Source organism: Coffea arabica, chromosome 5c (genome assembly GCF_036785885.1).
Source record: "Coffea arabica cultivar ET-39 chromosome 5c, Coffea Arabica ET-39 HiFi, whole genome shotgun sequence".
Taxonomy (NCBI): Eukaryota; Viridiplantae; Streptophyta; class Magnoliopsida; order Gentianales; family Rubiaceae; genus Coffea; species Coffea arabica.
Window position 1 is genome coordinate 17051246 of NC_092319.1, and position 18368 is coordinate 17069613.

At 36.2% G+C, this 18368-nt stretch overlaps 2 pseudogenes; one reads left to right on the forward strand and one right to left on the reverse strand.

Moving 5' to 3' along the window:
* The first annotated feature begins 6753 nt into the window (after positions 1-6753).
* Positions 6754-9817, forward strand: LOC113689911 (ATP-dependent zinc metalloprotease FTSH 2, chloroplastic-like; annotated as a pseudogene).
* Positions 9818-10727: 910 nt separating this feature from the next.
* On the reverse strand, positions 10728-16997 carry LOC113689245 (probable disease resistance protein At4g27220; annotated as a pseudogene).
* Positions 16998-18368: the final 1371 nt, after the last annotated feature.

Below are 18368 nucleotides of genomic sequence, written 5' to 3' on the forward strand. Positions count from 1 at the left end.
GAGCAGGAAGAGGACTGGAATGAAGCAGTAGAGGATGATGAAAACCTGTTTGATAGAAGAATAAGATCTGATGATAAAAGTATCCCTATCTACAGTTACTTCAATGCGGATGAAGAGTTTAGGAAAGAGCACTTGAACTAAAGGTTGGCCATAAATTTACTAGCTTCTATAAGTTTAGAGAGGCTTTGGTGGGATGGGAAATTAGAGAGGGATATGAGCACAACTACATCAGAAATGAGGACTCTCGAATCACAGCTAAATGTGCAAAGGGGTGAAGCAGAATTCAGAAAACAAAGACATTTATGATCAAAACTCTTAAGGGAGAGCACCATTGTGGCAGGGATTATAGCAATCGACATGCCACTTCAACATATTTGAGTAATAAATTTCAAGCTAAAGTGAGGGATAATCCTGGATGTAGTATTCCTGGCATAGTGAATGAGACAAGAAGATTATTTATGCTAGACATTAGTCAAAAAAAGCTGCCAGAACAAAGCAAAAAGCATCAGAGGCACTTAGGGGCAATGACATGGAGCAATACCACAGACTTTGGGATTATGTAGCTACTGTTAAAAATTCCAATCCTGATAGTCATATTTCATTGCAAATTGATAGGCGAAATGTTGAGGAAAGAGCTACATTTCAGAGGATATATTATGGTTTAGGTGCTTTGGAAAATGATTTCCTAAAAGGATGTAGACCTATCATAGGACTAGATGGCTGCCTCCTCAAGAGTCCCTTTGGAGGTCAGCTACTTACAGCTTTGGGTAGGGATGCCAATGAAAATATGTTCCCTATTTCCTTTGCTGTTGTTGAGGTAGAGAATTACGATAGTTGGAGTTGGTTTTTGCGGGAATTAATCAGCCAAATTGGAAGAGAAAACAAAGGAGTGGCTTACACTTTCATTTCAAATAGGCAAAAGGGTCTTGTCCATGCAATTGAAGAATTGTTTCCTGAATCAGAGCATAGATTCTGTTTGAAACATATGTTCGAGAACTTCAAACAAAGATTCAAGAATCAAAACTTTAGAGACATGTTTTGGGAAGTTGCTGCAGCAGCAAGCATGCCGGAGCATGAAACTGCCCTAGCAAATCTTGCAAGGCCTGACCCACAGAAAGGTGACAAGCTAACAGCTGCGGGATGGTTCAAATGGTTGCCTCCAAAATTATAGTCCAGAGCTCATTTTAGTACAGCTTGTAGGAGTGACACTTGCGTTAACAACATGAGTGAGTCATGGAATAATTACATTCTAAAAGCTAGAGGGGAGCCAATAATTACAATGCTGGAGTGGATTTGGAGGAGATTAATGCAAAGGTTGGTAACCAAACGAGAGGGCATGCTGAAACATGGTGGCACTTTATGTCCAAACATTTATGAGAAGTTAGAGAAGCTTAAGATAAAGGCAAGAAATTGTGTTGCGGTTTATGGAGGAAATGGGAATTTGGAAGTTGATGGCTATGGAAGGACAAATGTTGTCAATTTGGAGATGAAAACATGTACCTATGGTCATTTTCAGCTTAGTGGCATTCCTTGCGTGCATGCGGTTGCCTGAATTCAGAGTAGAAAGTTGAAATTTGAGGACTATGTTGATGCTTGTTACTATAGGGAGGCATATTTAAGGGCCTACAACTTCACAATTGGTCCCGTTCCTTTGTAGCAGTTCTGGGTAGATAGCAAAATGCAATATTTGAACCCACAATTGGTGAAAAATAGCCTGGTAGGCCAAAAAAGCAGAGGAAGAAGGGTCCAGAAGAGCCTACAAATCAGCAGAAAGCAAGTAGGAAAGGTCTTGCAGTTTACGGTCGGAGGTGTTTGAAATCTGGACATAACATACGAACTTGCAAATCAGCGATTCACCCTAAGTCTAAACTTTACAAAGTAATGTAACATTTTACATTCTACTGTCACTATGGTTTAGTGTGTTTTGTTGCTACTTACACACTCATTAATTTTGATTTGAACTGTAGGCACCTAAAGTTGGTCCAACAGCTTCAAATGCAACATTCGTAGCTTCTGCAACACAGGCTAGTGTCTCAAGTACTACTGCTACTACACTTTCACAGGTACTAAAAAGTAATTATCTATTTTTGGGTGCTGGAATATACTTACATACATACTAACCATGAGAACTTACATACAGGAGCCAAATCAGCATATAAGTGGTACCAACCAAGAAAGCCAACAAAGTAGATCCTCAAAGAGAAAGTAACCAGCTACAACTGCAAGGATGTCAAGGCTGTGACATTGTGGCTCCAAGAGACCAAGAAAATGAACTGCTATTTTTTCGATTTTATTGGTTGAATGTACTGGTTATACCAAGTAGAATATGTCGATTTTATTGGTTGAATTTACTAATACCATTATGGTATGGATGTTGCAATATTTTTCATTGTACTCAGATTTTTGGTTGTCTTTTGGTTAACTGATACTCTCATGGGTATTGTACTCAGATTTTTTGGCTATGTTTTGGTTGACTTTGCCTATCTTTTAGGGTACTGATACTATTATGAATCTTTTGTCTCAGATTTTTTGGCTATGTTTTGGTTGATTGTGGCTATCTTTTGGTTGATTGATGCTATTGTGGTATTGTACTCAGATTTGATGGCTATGTTTTGGTTAACTGTGGCATTTGTGACTGTATTGCTATGCTGGTGAACCTTTTGGCCACGTTATGGTAGGATACCATTGTGGTATGATTGTGGTAATATGTCGCGTTTTTGTGTTTATGGATGACAATATTACTAGCCACATCTTTGCTGATTTATCATATCTAGTTGTGGTAATATGGATGGCAATATTACTGGCCATATCTTTGTTGAAGATGAGTAAATCTATCAAGTGTCCTGAATAATAATTGCTGGTTATATCTTTGCATCTGATGACTTAATCTAACAACTTCATTGCATTTAAATGGGTATTTCAAGGTCATTTCAATGTCCTGAATAAAAGCAGGTTTTATCAATGTCTTCAACAAAAGCAGCTTCATTCACTCATTTATAATTGAAACATAAAAATCAACTCTAGATTGAAACCAGGATGTGATTTTTGTACTGCAATTTGTCCCAACTCCAGATTCTATTACACTACTTTTACATTACAAATTTTGCCCAAACTTCATCTCATACATATAACGACCAGTGACAAAAGAGACACAAGTACAGTCAGCATCATCATCATCTTCATCAGCCCCATTGTTGCTTCGACATTGTGAATCTTCGATTGTAATCCCATAATGATGTTATAGTTATTACTTTCCATTCCTTGCCCAGACATGATAAATCTTTCCACTGTTACAGGTCCAATTGGTGAAACCCCTTCCATGTATGGACTTTGGCAGGATGATTCATTAGTGCCTCCCTCTCTACTAATTGGGTTGCACCATGCCCAAAATGAACAAGCACCAGTTTCACATACATAATACAACATACCTTTTGATGGTTTTTCAGATTTTACTACCTTAATCTTTGCTTTATTGTTGCAGAAACATCGTCAGTTTTGGTACCTTAGGTCCCTCGATCCATCGTCAAAATTTTGGGAGCTTGACATTTTTGGGTTCTCCCTTGAAAGGATAGCTGATTTAGCCCTTCCAAAGCTCTTTTTTTCCCATCCAAAGCTGCGTTGCTCTTTACGTTTTTGGGTCTTTGTTTTGCATCTCTCTGTCGAATTTTCTCATTTGCAGAACAACAATTATGGTGGGTTTCATTTGTAAGAGACATGGAGGGCAAATTGGAATGAAACGAGTTTCTTCTAGCCACAAGTTACCATTAAGTCGCATCAATATCACTCGCTAGCTTCTCAGCCGATCAGCAGGTAAAATCCAAAAAAGTCCAAAGCACAGGGGGGTTAAGTGGGTGTTTCTAAATAATGAGGAGGTTCGTGTCAATTTCCTTAACCACAGGGAGGTTTTATATATTTTACCCTTAATTTAAAGGTTGTTTGCATTTCCTACTTTATCATACAGTTCAATTTCCTTTGATGCCTTAAATACCGGTGCAATGGACAAATCCGAGTCAATCAGCATGTGAGTATCATGTGACCATATTGGTAGTAAAGCAGTCACACATGCTTATAGTTGTCACTTGCCACTTTTTGTGAGTTGTGTTTAATTGTAAAGGATGGGAAATCTCATTGGTTTTATTATTTTTTTTATAATAAAAATTTTGGATGGATTCGGTTCCGATCACTACTATGTATGAGTCAGGTATACTTTTCAGAATAATGGAACCATAAGACGCTTACAGGGTTTTTTAATAGATCATCCACAAATACAACCCTTATATTATTAAAAAGAAACGATTGATAAAACACAGGAATCTATACGATGAAGTATAGATAAAATGGGAATGGATAAAAAAAATGAAAGATAGGCTATCTTTTGCTTTATTCTATTACAGAGTTGTGTGCGTAAGATAAAAAATCATTCTTCTTGCCAAAAAGTCCACCATTTCTTAAAATAGGGGACTAGAGGGACTAGAATAGATTTTGGGGGGTTGGGTCAGAGAAAATAATTGTTCTATTTTCATGTTTTTTCAAAAATTAAGCTTTTATACACTATTAGTGTAGAGGATTTTTTACACTTGTAACAAGTATAAATGTATGTCAAGTATACAAAAAGTGAATTTTAAATTTAAAATTAGATTAAATGTCATGCATTTGCATCTGCTCATGTATACATTGCATAAAAAAAATTACTCTTTTTAAAAAATTTGACTTTTACGGATTTTTTTTTGTTTTGACTTTTAACATCTATCTGAACATGTCTACGATGATATACAAATTATTTGAGACGTTTTTCCATTATTACAACATGTGTGTGATGATATAAAAATTATGCGAGATATTTCTATGTTGCTCTAAACAATTAGAACGGGTAATTATTTGGCATCAAATATGATTTTGGGAGGTGTGCCACTTCGTACTTTTCATTGAAATATGAAAACAGAAGCACCATGTGATAACTCTCAATGTCAACTTATTGAGGGAAAATCGCACAATTTCCAAATTTATTGGTCAGGCCTAGCCCCTAGAGCTCCATGTGTTCGTCAGATATAAACACAAATATTCAGTCAGGGCAAGCTTTTTATCTGGTTATATTTTGAAATCCATTCAATTTATAGAGGTAGAGTAACGAGAGTGGTTGTGCAAAGAATGATTCTTCTTCAACCACTCTTGCTTGATACCTGTGAGTACTGCAGCTGTTGAATGCTTTCCTGTTTGTTTATTAGTTGTAAATTTGCATTTCTTATAGCTAAATTTTACACTATCAATATCTCTTAATCATATGGACTATATCCTTTCGCTAAACTACTTTGATGAGGGTTTAAAAAGAAGTGATCTTACTGTCATGTAGAGTTTAATATCTACTGAGCTGATGTATCTATTAGAAAAGTGATTGAGATTTGAAATTCTACAGTACCTGTTTTCTTTGGAAGGAATACAAGCTGTAATCAAACAGTGAGCTATAAAATGAAACTATTAGCAAAAGAGAGGATTGATGAGATGAAATGTTTTAGTAGAATCATTAATTTTACAAGTCATGTGGACTTTTGATCTTTGTCAATTATTATAGCCATCTTGTTCTTTTAGAAACATCTACCGGACTTGTACCAGAGAGTTGGAATCCAAATTCACGGACTACAACATTTGACTCACTTGATCAGTTTTTAGTTCTAAAGTCTGATTGATCTGAAATCTTCCAAAGGATGAAAGTTGAAAAGTGCTATTCAAGTTTTTCCTAGCATTTATGATTTGTCCTGCTATTTCAATTCATAACATAATCCGACAATTGGCGGTTGAAGTTACTTTACCATCAAATTTGTCAAGATATAGTGAGCTTACATCATGGCCTGTTGATGCTACGACTGACATTTGAATAAGAATTTCTAAAGTGTGTTATAGAGCTCTTTATTGTGAAATGTAGACAAAGGGCAACATGCACATGGTTCATATACTTCTAAATTCTAATGAATTCATGTATTTATATGTGCTGCAGATATACCTCCATTGATGAGCAGTCCACATGAATCCATAGGCGGTTCTGATGCAGTACTAAAAAAGCATTTCATTTCTTCTTATTATGTCTCTTTGAGTAAAGATCTTCAGCCTCATGCATTTCATTTCTTCTTATTATGTCTCTTTGAGTAAAGATCTTCAGCCTCATGCATGCACAGGTATCTTCACCACTGATGCCTTTCATATAACAGCTTGCCAAAGTTATCAGGCACAAAAATGCTCACTTTTTCTTTACATGGTTTATAGTTCTCTGCTTCAATACAAGGATTTTAGTTCTTGACTGTAATACAGTCATGTATTTTAACTCATACTACAATAAAAGTAGTTAATAAGAAAAATGGTGCCAAACTTATCATGGCTTGTTGATAGCCCACCAGTTATGAAATTTCAGTTCAATATATCCCTAGCACATAAAAAACCTGAAATAAAATTCAAACTAAGAATAAGTGGTCTTTCATGAAGGTGAGTTTTACCATTTCTTAGCAATATCATAGGGCTTGTGTATTTTTACATAAAACATTAAATTTCTGTAACAGAGTGGCATCTGAACTGATTGTATCGAGTCTTGTGATTGACGAGAATTTGATGTAGAATAGCAGAAGAATAGCTGAGTTTCAATGACATTCATTCATCCAAAAAAATTAGTCTAATCTTCAAGTTGCTTCAGTCTTCATGTTCACATATGTAAGAGGTTGTTATTAATTACTGATTGATTGTGTTTGATTTTTCAGGTATGTTGAACTTTTCCTTGATTGAAATTATATTGAGTGTGACAGCAACTGATTGCTGGTCTTCCCTAGCTCCACATCTTGCAAATGTGGTTTGTTGTCCTCTATATGAGGCCAGCCTTGTAGTTCTCCTGGGACCGTCAGTCATTGCATTTCAGATGTTGAAAAGATCTTGGAAATTCGAGGCGTCAAGGAGAATCTTAGCAATCTCACTTCAGCTTCTTGCCCTATTGTAGATGTTCATACGGTTGATAGCATTCTGGCTTCATTAAAACTTCTAGATACATGCGATGATGTTGATACCACTGTAGTGTGCTGCAATAGAATTTGCCAGAATGCCTTATCAGGTGCAGCTAAAAAACTATATTTCGACAATTATAGTATGAAAACATTGAGTAACAATCCTATCTTGCTTGATGAATTAGCAATTATGAGGGACTATTCCAATATCATGCTTTGATGGCTAGCCAGTAAGCTTAATCCTTCTTCTGCAAACCAAATACTCAGAGGACTTTCTAGCTATCACTTAAACAAAGGTAACTAGGAAAAACAATAAGAAATGCACCTTGCATCTTTATGATTTGCATGATAAACTTTGATAATTCATCTAAAGCAAGAGTATCTTGATCTTATTTTCATCGAACTCTATGATTAGCCTGCCCACTGGTATTTCCGGACATTGCTGAAATTCCTGAATACTGTGGAGATTAAGTGAATAATGAGACATCTTGCTGCAATGCCATGGAGAGTTATATGTCTCGCTTGCAAGAGCAAAGCTTTATTAATAACTTGCAAGCAGAAAACTGTGCTTCCTTGCCTGTTATGAAGTTGCAGGGTGCTAACATATCGAGCAGCATGTATAACCTCTACCATATAAAGCTGAAGGACTTCTCACCTCAAGGTCTGCATCTATATCTTTTTCAAATATATGACTTTAGGTCACTTTTCCAAACATTACTTGCGGAGTATTTTTTCCTTCCATAAATTTGTGGATCATCATGGTGTGCAATCTGCTGAGAACTGATTTCCTTCAGCAGTTGACTCGAAAGGTAATTGTTTCAACAGATAGTCCAATATCATATATAACGATTATCTTTCTCTTTATGTTTTGATCTATAAGATACCAAATTTTTTCTTTACAAAAATTAATTTAGCAATGAATGTCTATTTTATCTTACCTGTGATTAGTTTACCACTTATATTCTCCAGAATCTGGTTGCCTCTTGCCTAGCTTGCCTTCGGATGTAACATTTAATGGAAGTTTTGGAATTGGATTTATTTGCGATCTCAATGATAACATTGTGGCTTCTTGGCCTGTGGTCCTTTTGTTTCTGCTTCTCCCTGCAATAAAACTAGCACATGTGTTGCATAATATAATAATGTCCTCTGCAGCTTATGGCTTGTTATCTTGAGACTTCAGCCTCCTATTTGAGAAATTCTCCTCTTTTTCTTGTTTTTTCCCTTGACCGGAGATCACATGAAGGAAGGAGAGGCTTCCTGAAATTGTTGTTTGGAAATGTAGGATTAGGTGGAGCAGCATTACTTAATGATGGAAACCATATGTCGATGAGCAAGGGGTTCTAATTCAAGGATGTCCTATTCTAGATTTTTGGAGTATTTGGACAAGGATAGAGTGAAAAGAGTAGATCTATATGAAAATGGAACTATTGCTATTGTTGAGGCAGTCTCCCGAGTTGGGTAATCGGGTGCAGAGAGTTCATGTGCAACTTCCAGGACTTCTGCAAGAGCTTCTTCAGAAATTTAGAGAAAAGAACATTGACTTTGCTGCTCACAATGCTCAAGAGGACTCTGGTTCTCTGTTGTTCAACTTGATTGGAAACTTGGCCTTCCCACTGATCTTGATTGGAGGTCTATTCCTACTTTCAAGGTGATCTTCTGGAGGGATGTGTGGTCCTGGTGGGCCTGATTTTCCATTGGCCTTTGGTCAATCGAAAGCCAAGTTCCAAATGGAACCAAGCACTGGTGTGACCTTTGATGATGTTGCAGGGGTGGATGAAGCAAAACAAGATTTTATGGAGGTTGTGGAGTTCTTGAAGAAGCCTAAAAGGTTCACTGCCTTGGGAGCTCGTATCCCTAAGGGGGGTCCTCCTTGTTGGTCCTCCAGGTACTGGAAAGACCCTCCTGGCTAAAGCTATTGCTGGTGAAGTAGGTGTTCCATTTTTCTCGATTCAGGTTCAGAGTTCGTAGAGATGTTTGTTGGTGTTGGTGCCTCTCGTGTTTGTGATCTTTTCAAGAAAGCGAAGGAGAGTGCTCCATGCATTGTATTTGTTGATGAAATTGATGCTGTTGGGCGGCAAAGAGGAACAGGCATTAGAGGAGGCAATGATGAAAGAGAACAGACCCTCAACCAGCTTTTGACAGAAATGGATGGTTTTGAAGGAAACACTGGCATTAATTGCGGCTACTGACCGTGCTGACATTCTTGACTCTGCCTTGTTAAGACCAAGACGTTTTGATAGACAGGTATAACTCCTTCAATGATTCTCACTCCTCAAACTGAGGTTTAATGGAAAATACTTGTTTAATGGAAAATGTTTAATTTCATGCTCTTACACAGGTAACCGTTGATGTACCAGATATTCGAGGACGAACAGAAATTCTGAAAGTTCATGCTAGCAATAAAAAATTTGATTCCGATGTGTCTCTTGAAGTGATAGCCATGAGAACAGCTGGTTTTAGTGGAGCAGATCTTGCTAATCTCTCAAACGAGGCTGCTATCTTGGCTGGCCGACGTGGGAAGGCAGCAATCTCATCAAAAGAGATCAACGATTCAATTGATAGAATAGTTGCAGGAATGAAAGGGACAATTATGACTGATGGCAAGAGCAAAAGTCTGGTTGCATACCATTGTCAAGCTTGCCTTTATTAATTCGAGGTGTTTTATCTCTCATTGAGATTGTCTCTCATTGCATTTGACTTCCTGTGTTGCAAGTAGTATACTTCCTGAGGTTCCTATAGCAACATCTGCTGTACTAGGTAGGAGTACTTGCTGATGTGCTATTAAAAATAGCAGGTCATTTCCTTTACGGAAATGAAATAAACTAGCATTCAGTTAAGTTCACTAAATTGAGTGATCTTTTTTTTAGCAGATATTATCCTTCTTTCTACGTCATTAGGCACTTAAAGATGATCTTTTGACCCCTTAAAACAATGAAAAAATGGATGTCCTGACATTATGAGATTTGTTAATCATATTCATCAGGAGAATAATTTTAGGTGAATTACCGGCTGATATGTTTACATTATCTGAAACCACATTCCTTCCTTTACCTCATTGTACAGCAACTGATGCTATATTTCGTGCCCTAGACCAGTTTCTGTTTGTCCTTCGTTCCTTTATTGGTTGCATATCACTGAGTTCTTTGTGGTGTGAACTCTGAATTAGGCTCAAACTGAAATCAATCAACTATAAACTGGAGAATAATTAGTTATGAATGTTCCTTGATTGAAAGTTATTAACCTTGATTTTGCCTCTTCATAAATTGTAGGACTACAGATTAGCAAGTTGATGCTTGCTTTACTGGCCATCTCAAACATAGTCTGATTTTTCACAACAAAATACCATATTAGATGACATATGCAAGTGCATGTCTCTTGCAAGACAAAGCTCCATCTAATTTTTTTTTTTTTTTTTTTTTGGTTTTAATACATTTGCTTCTGAAAAAGATAAAAAAATCATTCCATACAAGTTTGATATGTTCATAGATAATTCTGCCAAAGAAGCAGACATAAAAGACTCAAGTCATGCAGAAAAGTTGATGTAAAAGCTTCTTCTATTCATTTATTCTAAATGTAGATACTTGGCTCCAGGAGGGATTTGAATGTTATTCCGATCCTTCTTTAACATGCATATACAATCCTAACCCCAATCAAAAGGTTAACTAAAGAATTATTAGTGGAACTAGATATATAATCGCTTGAAATGGAAATCTAGAAAAAGCACACACATAGAAAGACTTAAATTGATTGAGCGAAATCACATTCTTGGAGTACAATATGACCAAAAATTTTAGCATAATACCTCAAAACAATTTTGTTGCTAATCATGGAATAGTCACAAAAAACTGTATCGCTGCTCCAGTTACAATCAAGCACTGAAAAAACATGATCTAGGTAGGAATAAAAGGCCAAACATGACAAAAAGCAGCAACTGTAATACAGCTAAAGAAGAAGCACGTCTTGGGAGGAAATTTGGTACTGGAGGACAGGGCTTCAATTAACACTTGTTTTGCAACATCACCTCTCTTGCAGCAGCAAATTTGTTTAGTAACCTGAGAAATATTGACGAACAACACTTGATCAGTGTAGTCAGAAACACAAAGCTAATTCGTCCATGATACTAATTCAGTGTACAATAATGTAAATTACTTTGCAGTTCTACTTCCTTCCAACTTATTGTGGCTCTCAACGTGAAATTTGGAATTTAAACATTTGCAAACATATATACCTACAGCTTTATCTGGAAACCCTCTTCAAAAAAGGGGAAATTCAAGACAACCTCCAAAACCAGGAAATGAAAAATGAAAAGAACATAGAGATCAGCTCATTCACAGAATAAATTAATAAAGACACTAAACTCATAAATGAACAAGAAGAAAGAAAGAGAGAGAAAATAAAATATTTAAATTTTGAAAATTGAGAAAAAGTATTAAAAAGCTGTGCACTAGATTATATCAATGATTATGAGAAAAGGGTGCGGTTTGCAATTCCTCTCCATCGGAAAGGTAGTCGGCAGAGGAAAACTTGAGCCTCTCCAGAAAAAGGGAAAGATAGAGAACATTCCACAGCATAAAATGAAAAAAGAAATTTATAATGACATTGAACTCAAAAATAAATAAGAAGAGAGAGAGAGAGAGAGAGAGAGAGAGAGAGAGAGAGAGAGAGAGAGAGAGAGAGAGAAACTATAGTACTTAAATCCATTTTCCCATCAAAAAGTCAAAACAAAAAATGAAAAAAAAAAAGAACATTATATGTAGTAAATCACGTAAATTAATTGAAGAAAGGGTGTTAGTAGTTCTGCACCACAACATTGAAATAACCAATATCGATTCCTCCGCAATAGAAAATCTAGCCTATTGGAGAAGTAGATTATATTTTGGGAAATTTCAAAGAAAGGGGATACTTGGTAAGACAAGACTAGAGGAAAGGGAGGAATCACGTACATGAAAATCAATCCGGATTTTGATCAAATAGGTGGCCTTTAACACCCTGTTCGAACTTCACCCCTTTCCTATGAACAATGGGTCAAGGGCACTTTTTGGGTAGGGACTGTCCCACTCTAATAATTCCCACCATTCTACATCTCCCCTGATTTTACGAAGAGTGCTGGGAGGAGATGGTAGACCGTTGGTGGTAGGAAGAAACAAAGGCAGCCTCTTTACCTTTGGACAATCAAATATTTCAATCTCCTTAATTGAATTGCAGATCATGGCTGCCTTGCAAATGTTCTTCAGTTGCGGCAGCCTATTCAGACTCAAACACCTTAATTTTGGAAGGATGACGGTGGCGGTGGCTCCACTTGAAGTCAATTGGATGCGTTCTCCTCCTCCTTGTCCTACTCCATTGCCATCTGCTGCTATCTCCTCCAGTCCTTCACAATTTTTAATGTCTAATGTTTCAAGATTTTGAAGGGTCTGCAGCAACTGCACTGTGAATAGCTGCTTCATGTTGTGACATTCATGAATCCACAATATTTTGAGGGAAGAAAAGGTGCCAACAGGAAGCAAATATGGTTCTGATCCTCCGTAAAAAAGACCAACCAGGTTTGGCAACCTGGAGAGCCCTAGTTGTTCGAGATCACGGAGTGGACTAAGAGACGAGACTTCCAACTGATCATGTGGAGAAGGAGAGGGCAATTTCCAGAGGAACTCTATTCCAACCGATACAAAAATATACAATTCAGATAAGTGGCTTAAATTTATAAAATTTCTAAAAACATCTGATAAGCACCTAATGCCCATGCCCTCACAATCCTGGATTATCAAACTCTTCATATCATCTGGCAGATAGTTCGATCCTCTACCAAGTTTACACTGATGGAAATACAGTTGTTTCTGGTAATAGACATAACCCCGATCCTTAGTTAAGATGTCATTGATATAAACATTATAGTATTTTGGCCACTGAGTAATTTTATAGAAGTCCGTAAAAGACAAACATCTTATGAAACTTTCTAATTGGTTCAGCACCTCCGGATCATTAACTTGTACCTTACCAAAGGGTGGCAATAATAGCAGTTGAAGACGGTGGAATTGGGAAAATGTCCCTTTTGGTATTATCTTTAAACCTAAAGTCTGACACTTTTTCAAGTTAAGCCTTTCAAGGTTGACCAGTGACCCCCAACCTTGAGGTAAATCCTGAATGCTAGTGCATGATAAATCCAAATCCCTCAATTGCTTGAGCTTTCCCAGTGGTGGCACAAACATGAGGCGTGCACAACCCCCCAAAATCAAAGCAGTGAGATTCACCATGTCTGAAACACAATTAGGCAACTCTGTTATATCTTTGCACCCTTCTAGATTCAAAACTTTAAGTCCACACATGTGCCGAAAGAATGAATCTGGGATTCTTTTTATGGAAAAATGGGGAAGAAGCAAGGTTGAGAGCTTAGGACAATTCGGTGACCAGCCTGGTGGAACTTCTATTTCTGCGCTTCCAAATGTATGAAAGTAGACTGCATGGAGATCTTCTGTCCATTCTTTTTGTTCCAGTATTACTTTTGAACGTCTCCATACAAAGCTTTTCACCAAGAAGCGTGGTACATCTCCACTCATCTTTAGTTTGGAGTTTCCATTCGTGATCCTTAATGCCATATCTCTGACCAAATCATGCATCTTTACATGGTCATCCCCTTTGGAATCTTTTGTTTCTTCCAGCAGGCAAAATCTTATCAGTTTGTTTAATATCGTTTGACCTTCATCAATATCCGTTTTGGCATCAGCTCTGCCCAAATAAAGAGGTCTATTAGTTCCTTTCTTTTTATTTTCCAATCTTCCGGATAAAGAGAGCAATACAAGAAGCAATTCCTTTGACATTCATTCAGGCGATTGAAACTCCATTCCAGGATGCGAAACACCTTTTTTTCCATCTCATCGTGCCCGACTGAACATGCTTTCAAGTCTTCCAATGCATTTCTCCACTCACAGATGTCTCTCACACCTCTCATGCTCCCAGCCACTGTGACAATACCAAGAGGCAAACCATCGCACCTTTCCGTGATGGACTTGGCAATATCTTTCAAACCTCGATCACAGGAGGTCTCGCTGCCAAGTGTATGCTCGAACAAACCCCAAGCTTCCTCTGTGTCCAAAGTTTTCAACTCAAAATTGCTTTGGCATTGCATCCGGTTGCACACGTCTAACGAGCGTGTAGTCAAAATCAATCTGCGATTTAGTGCATCAAGAGGAATCCCTACCCTGTCTAAACCAAAGTCTTCCCAAACATCATCCAATATGAGCACTACCATTTCCTCCATTTTCTCGAATGCGTCACGCAACCTACGTGCCCTTGCTCCTTCATCATCCACGTTTGACAGATCAAACCTTAGGCGTTTAGCAATGTCACCTTGCAGCTTTTTTATGCTAAAATCTTGAGAGACAGAAATCCAATAAACTTTGAATTGAGTATTCTCAAGGAGATGATTATGGATGTGTTCCGCCAAAGTAGTCTTACCCACACCTCCCATCCCCCATATCCCAATCCTTAAGATCTCATTGGTGTCCAACCATGCCGGGATTGTTTCCAGACCTTTGCAAAACCTTTTTCCAAATAATTTTATTGTCTCTCGTGGCTCACCTCTGCTCTCAGAAGCCTCGAGGCAAAGCTCAGCAAAATGATCACTATCACTTTGCACCATCAGTTGCTCTACAAACTTGTCCATTTTCTCCACTCCATCCCCACTGCTAAATGCATTTTTTAGAAGATTACCCTGTTCTACCCTCGTTTTCAATGCAACGAATTCATTCTCTATTTTTGCTACCTCCTCAAACCAATTCTCAACCTCCCTTTTCCTTTTCTTAGTACCTGATCTTTCTGCAACTTTCACTTTCGACTCGAAATCAATTTTCCTGTTGCTTAATCTTTGCAACTTCATTTCGAGCGACCTTAGATTATCACGTAAATGGTAACACTTCCTTCCTCTGTCGAATGCCAAATTCCCAAGTGCCTCCATTGTTAATTTTCCAGTGAGCTCAATTACCTATCGATTGACAAGAAAATCTCTAAAAATTTCAGTTATCTACCAATAACGTTGTTCAATAAAGGCAGCATAATAATCATGATGCTTCTTTGGAAAATTTTGAAACAGGGCATTTCCAAATTTAGTTTGACAAATTTGAACCCAGTTAGTAAACTAAACAGTTAGCCGATTAATGTTGGATTCTACATAAATGTATCCTCAACTTTTAATCAACGTTTCAATGATGCAAAGGAACTAATAGTAGTATTATTAGAATTTTCATTTTGCATTTATTTATCAAATACAAGTCCTATCATATCATAACTTTTTTGCGCTGAATGAAATGTTCATAAGTATACATGATGTATTAAGCAGAAACATTTCAGTATATGGTAGTAACTTTATATTTTTTGAGTACAAGTAGTTCTTCTTAGTAACATAATTTTTCTTTTTCTTATTTGAGGCAAATGGTATCTTAATTATTTTTTTTTATTTTTGATAAATAAATTTTTGGTAAATTGGTGTGTATGTCGAATTACTCACCACTCATTCCATCTCATTCACCAAATAGCAAGAGTCCAAACGACAAAATGGTCCAATTAAAGACCTCATAGAATTCAAGAATATATCAAACTTGGTCTGGACGTTGCTCAATAAAGTTCATAACACAATAGGTAAGTAGGGAAAAAAAAAAAATCTTCCTCAGTCAATCAATATTTATGCAACTGTAGGCTTATCTAGGATTCTTCCCATTGGCAAAAATAAAATATTTACTACAATATCTGGAGAAATATCAATGTGATATGAAGAACCATGTACATTTTAAATCCCATCAATAAAATGTATCTAAAAAAAATTACAAAATATGCATGAATACCCACTTTATTAGTCTTTCAGATAGATTACTAAGGTAGTTTTGTTTTTCTTTTCTATCGATTTTTAAATTTTGAGTGAATCAAATCAAAAAATTTAAATGAAATAGGTAACAAGAGTTGTGCCTTAATAAAGTGTCGTGATAACAATGTTTCAAATACATTATTTTTAAAAAGGAGAAGAATAAGAAAAAAGTGTCTCAAAACTTGAAAGGATGGATGTTAATAAACATGTAGTGCTCTAATGCCTTCCCATTTGATAGTGAAGAAGAGCACAAAAAAGTGTAGTCGTCCAATTAGCTGGACTTAATGAAGACTGTTATAAAAATTTTAACAATTTTATAAGACTAACACCAAGATCTGGATCCGGTTCTAGACTGGACAAGATCCGATGACTTTGAATATCAATTTCCTCGTAAAAATCCACCATGTACCTAGATCCAATTTTGATGGTTTCGAGATCCCGATTTGGATCAACTCATTCTGCCCAAGAATCAGCCCCACTAGAGCAGTTTGTTTAGATCCAGGAAGCCGATAAGGTCCTATTGCTAGCCAATTTCATATTACTCTACGAATTTGCAAACGTAAAATTAATTTAGCTGCACCAAATATTATTGAAAAAAAAAAAAAAACAACTTTCGAGTTTCAAGCTAGTAGTCCAAACATTTATCTTTTCTAAAGAATTGATATCAAAGCTTTTGCACATATAATAATATCCGAATTTCTTGCCAAACATTGTCAATCATATAAAAAGCTTGAAGAGAGCACTCCATGTATTGAAAGGAAAAAAAAAAAAAAAGTGGTCCAGATTTTTGGGCCTCAGAAATCTAAATATACAACTACAAAAATTTACAAGTTTTGATGATATCGTTGTACCTTGAAATGAGAACAAGTTATCGTCAAGAAGTTGAGAATCGCAAGATTCTGTCAAAAAACAAAAATTTGTATTATATTTCGACCTAATTTTCACTACTATAAGATCGTTGAGTTTTGATGAATGAATTATAATTGAAACAACGTGTTTGTGCCAAGTAATTCCATTATTACATGATGAAATAAGGAAAAAACTCCAAAAGTTGCAAAATTCAGATGGATATCAGGATATGATCTCATTATACCTGAAATTGATAAGAAAACTTGAGGAAGCTGAAAACCTTGAGACTGAGACTCTGCGAAAAGCATGTATTATGATTTTTGAGTGTTGTGGAAGGGATGGTAAAAGTTGAGCACCAATGACTTTAAGCGTTCATGATAGTGGGCCCTCGAGAAGGTCGAAAGGATGGGCACTGAAATTGCAATCGTTAAATTCCTCGATTATTCTTGGCCAAAAAAAAAAAAAAAAAAAAACCTCGAGTATTAACCAATTTGCCTGAGGCTTAGTTGGCCACCATGCAAAATACAAAATACAACTTTAGTTACAGATTAAGAGCTCAAACTTTTCTACTTATAATAACATCCAAAAAGTTGTACATATTTTTAAATTCAGAAAGTATGTTGCAACTCTAGAGAATTTCACTTACTTTTAAATCAAATAATGTGCAGTGGTATAGATTCGCAAGTTTAGATAGACTATCTATTGAGTAGTGCACACTCTCTTCAAAGAATATCTATTACGTACACTAAATGCTATGATAGAAACAAATTTAACTTGAATACCATCGGTTTCCGTAGTATGTATATGTGTATGTATTGTTTTGCTTTTGCAATATGATTTCATAAAAACTATTTCCAAGCTATGAGAAATTTTAAGATACTGTGCTCCAGTTATAAGAAACATTACACGACTACTTAACTTGCAGGCATACTGATTCAGCACTCATGTTAAGTAATTAAGTAGTAGTATCTTTTAATAGCATACCACATTTTGTTCGGAAACTGTTTGAATAGAAATTACCTATTCATTTTATATAATTCTCAGAGAAATTGGTCTATAGAAAAATCAAAATGATCACAACTTAATAAAAACTTTAAAACATAAGCATGAGGCATGAGAAAACAATGCTGTCACCATGTTTTTTCATTTTCATATGAAACTTTGAAGGGGCTTTTCTTGGGTTTTGTATGTGAACAAATTTTGAAAAATGAGTAAAATGCAATTTTGGTATCTAAACTTTGACTCTTAAGTGATTCTAGCACCCAAATTTCTACTAAAAAAAATCACGGGTTGTCACATGTCCAGCAACGAAATTATAAAAAAGGTTTCACGTTTATAGCTAATGAAGTATTTTCAAATTGTTACTTCAAGCTCTTCATGTGAAACTATATTTCACAATTTTTTTAATGGTTTCATGATTTCATGGTTAAATCCATAAAGATTCGATTGAAATGAAGGTCTCAAATTTTTTTTCTCTTTTTTTAAATCAGAGAGTATGGAGAGGAGAAAGGACTTTTGAGCGTGTATGATTAGCTTGATTGAGTATTTTCTTAGAATAGGTTATTTTATTTTTAGATGAGTGATCCATGTTCTATTATTGCTTAAATTGGGCATCATTTTCACATTTTTTTTAAAATTTTGTTGTTGGAAACAGGACAACACATGAATGGTTGTTTAAGATGAAA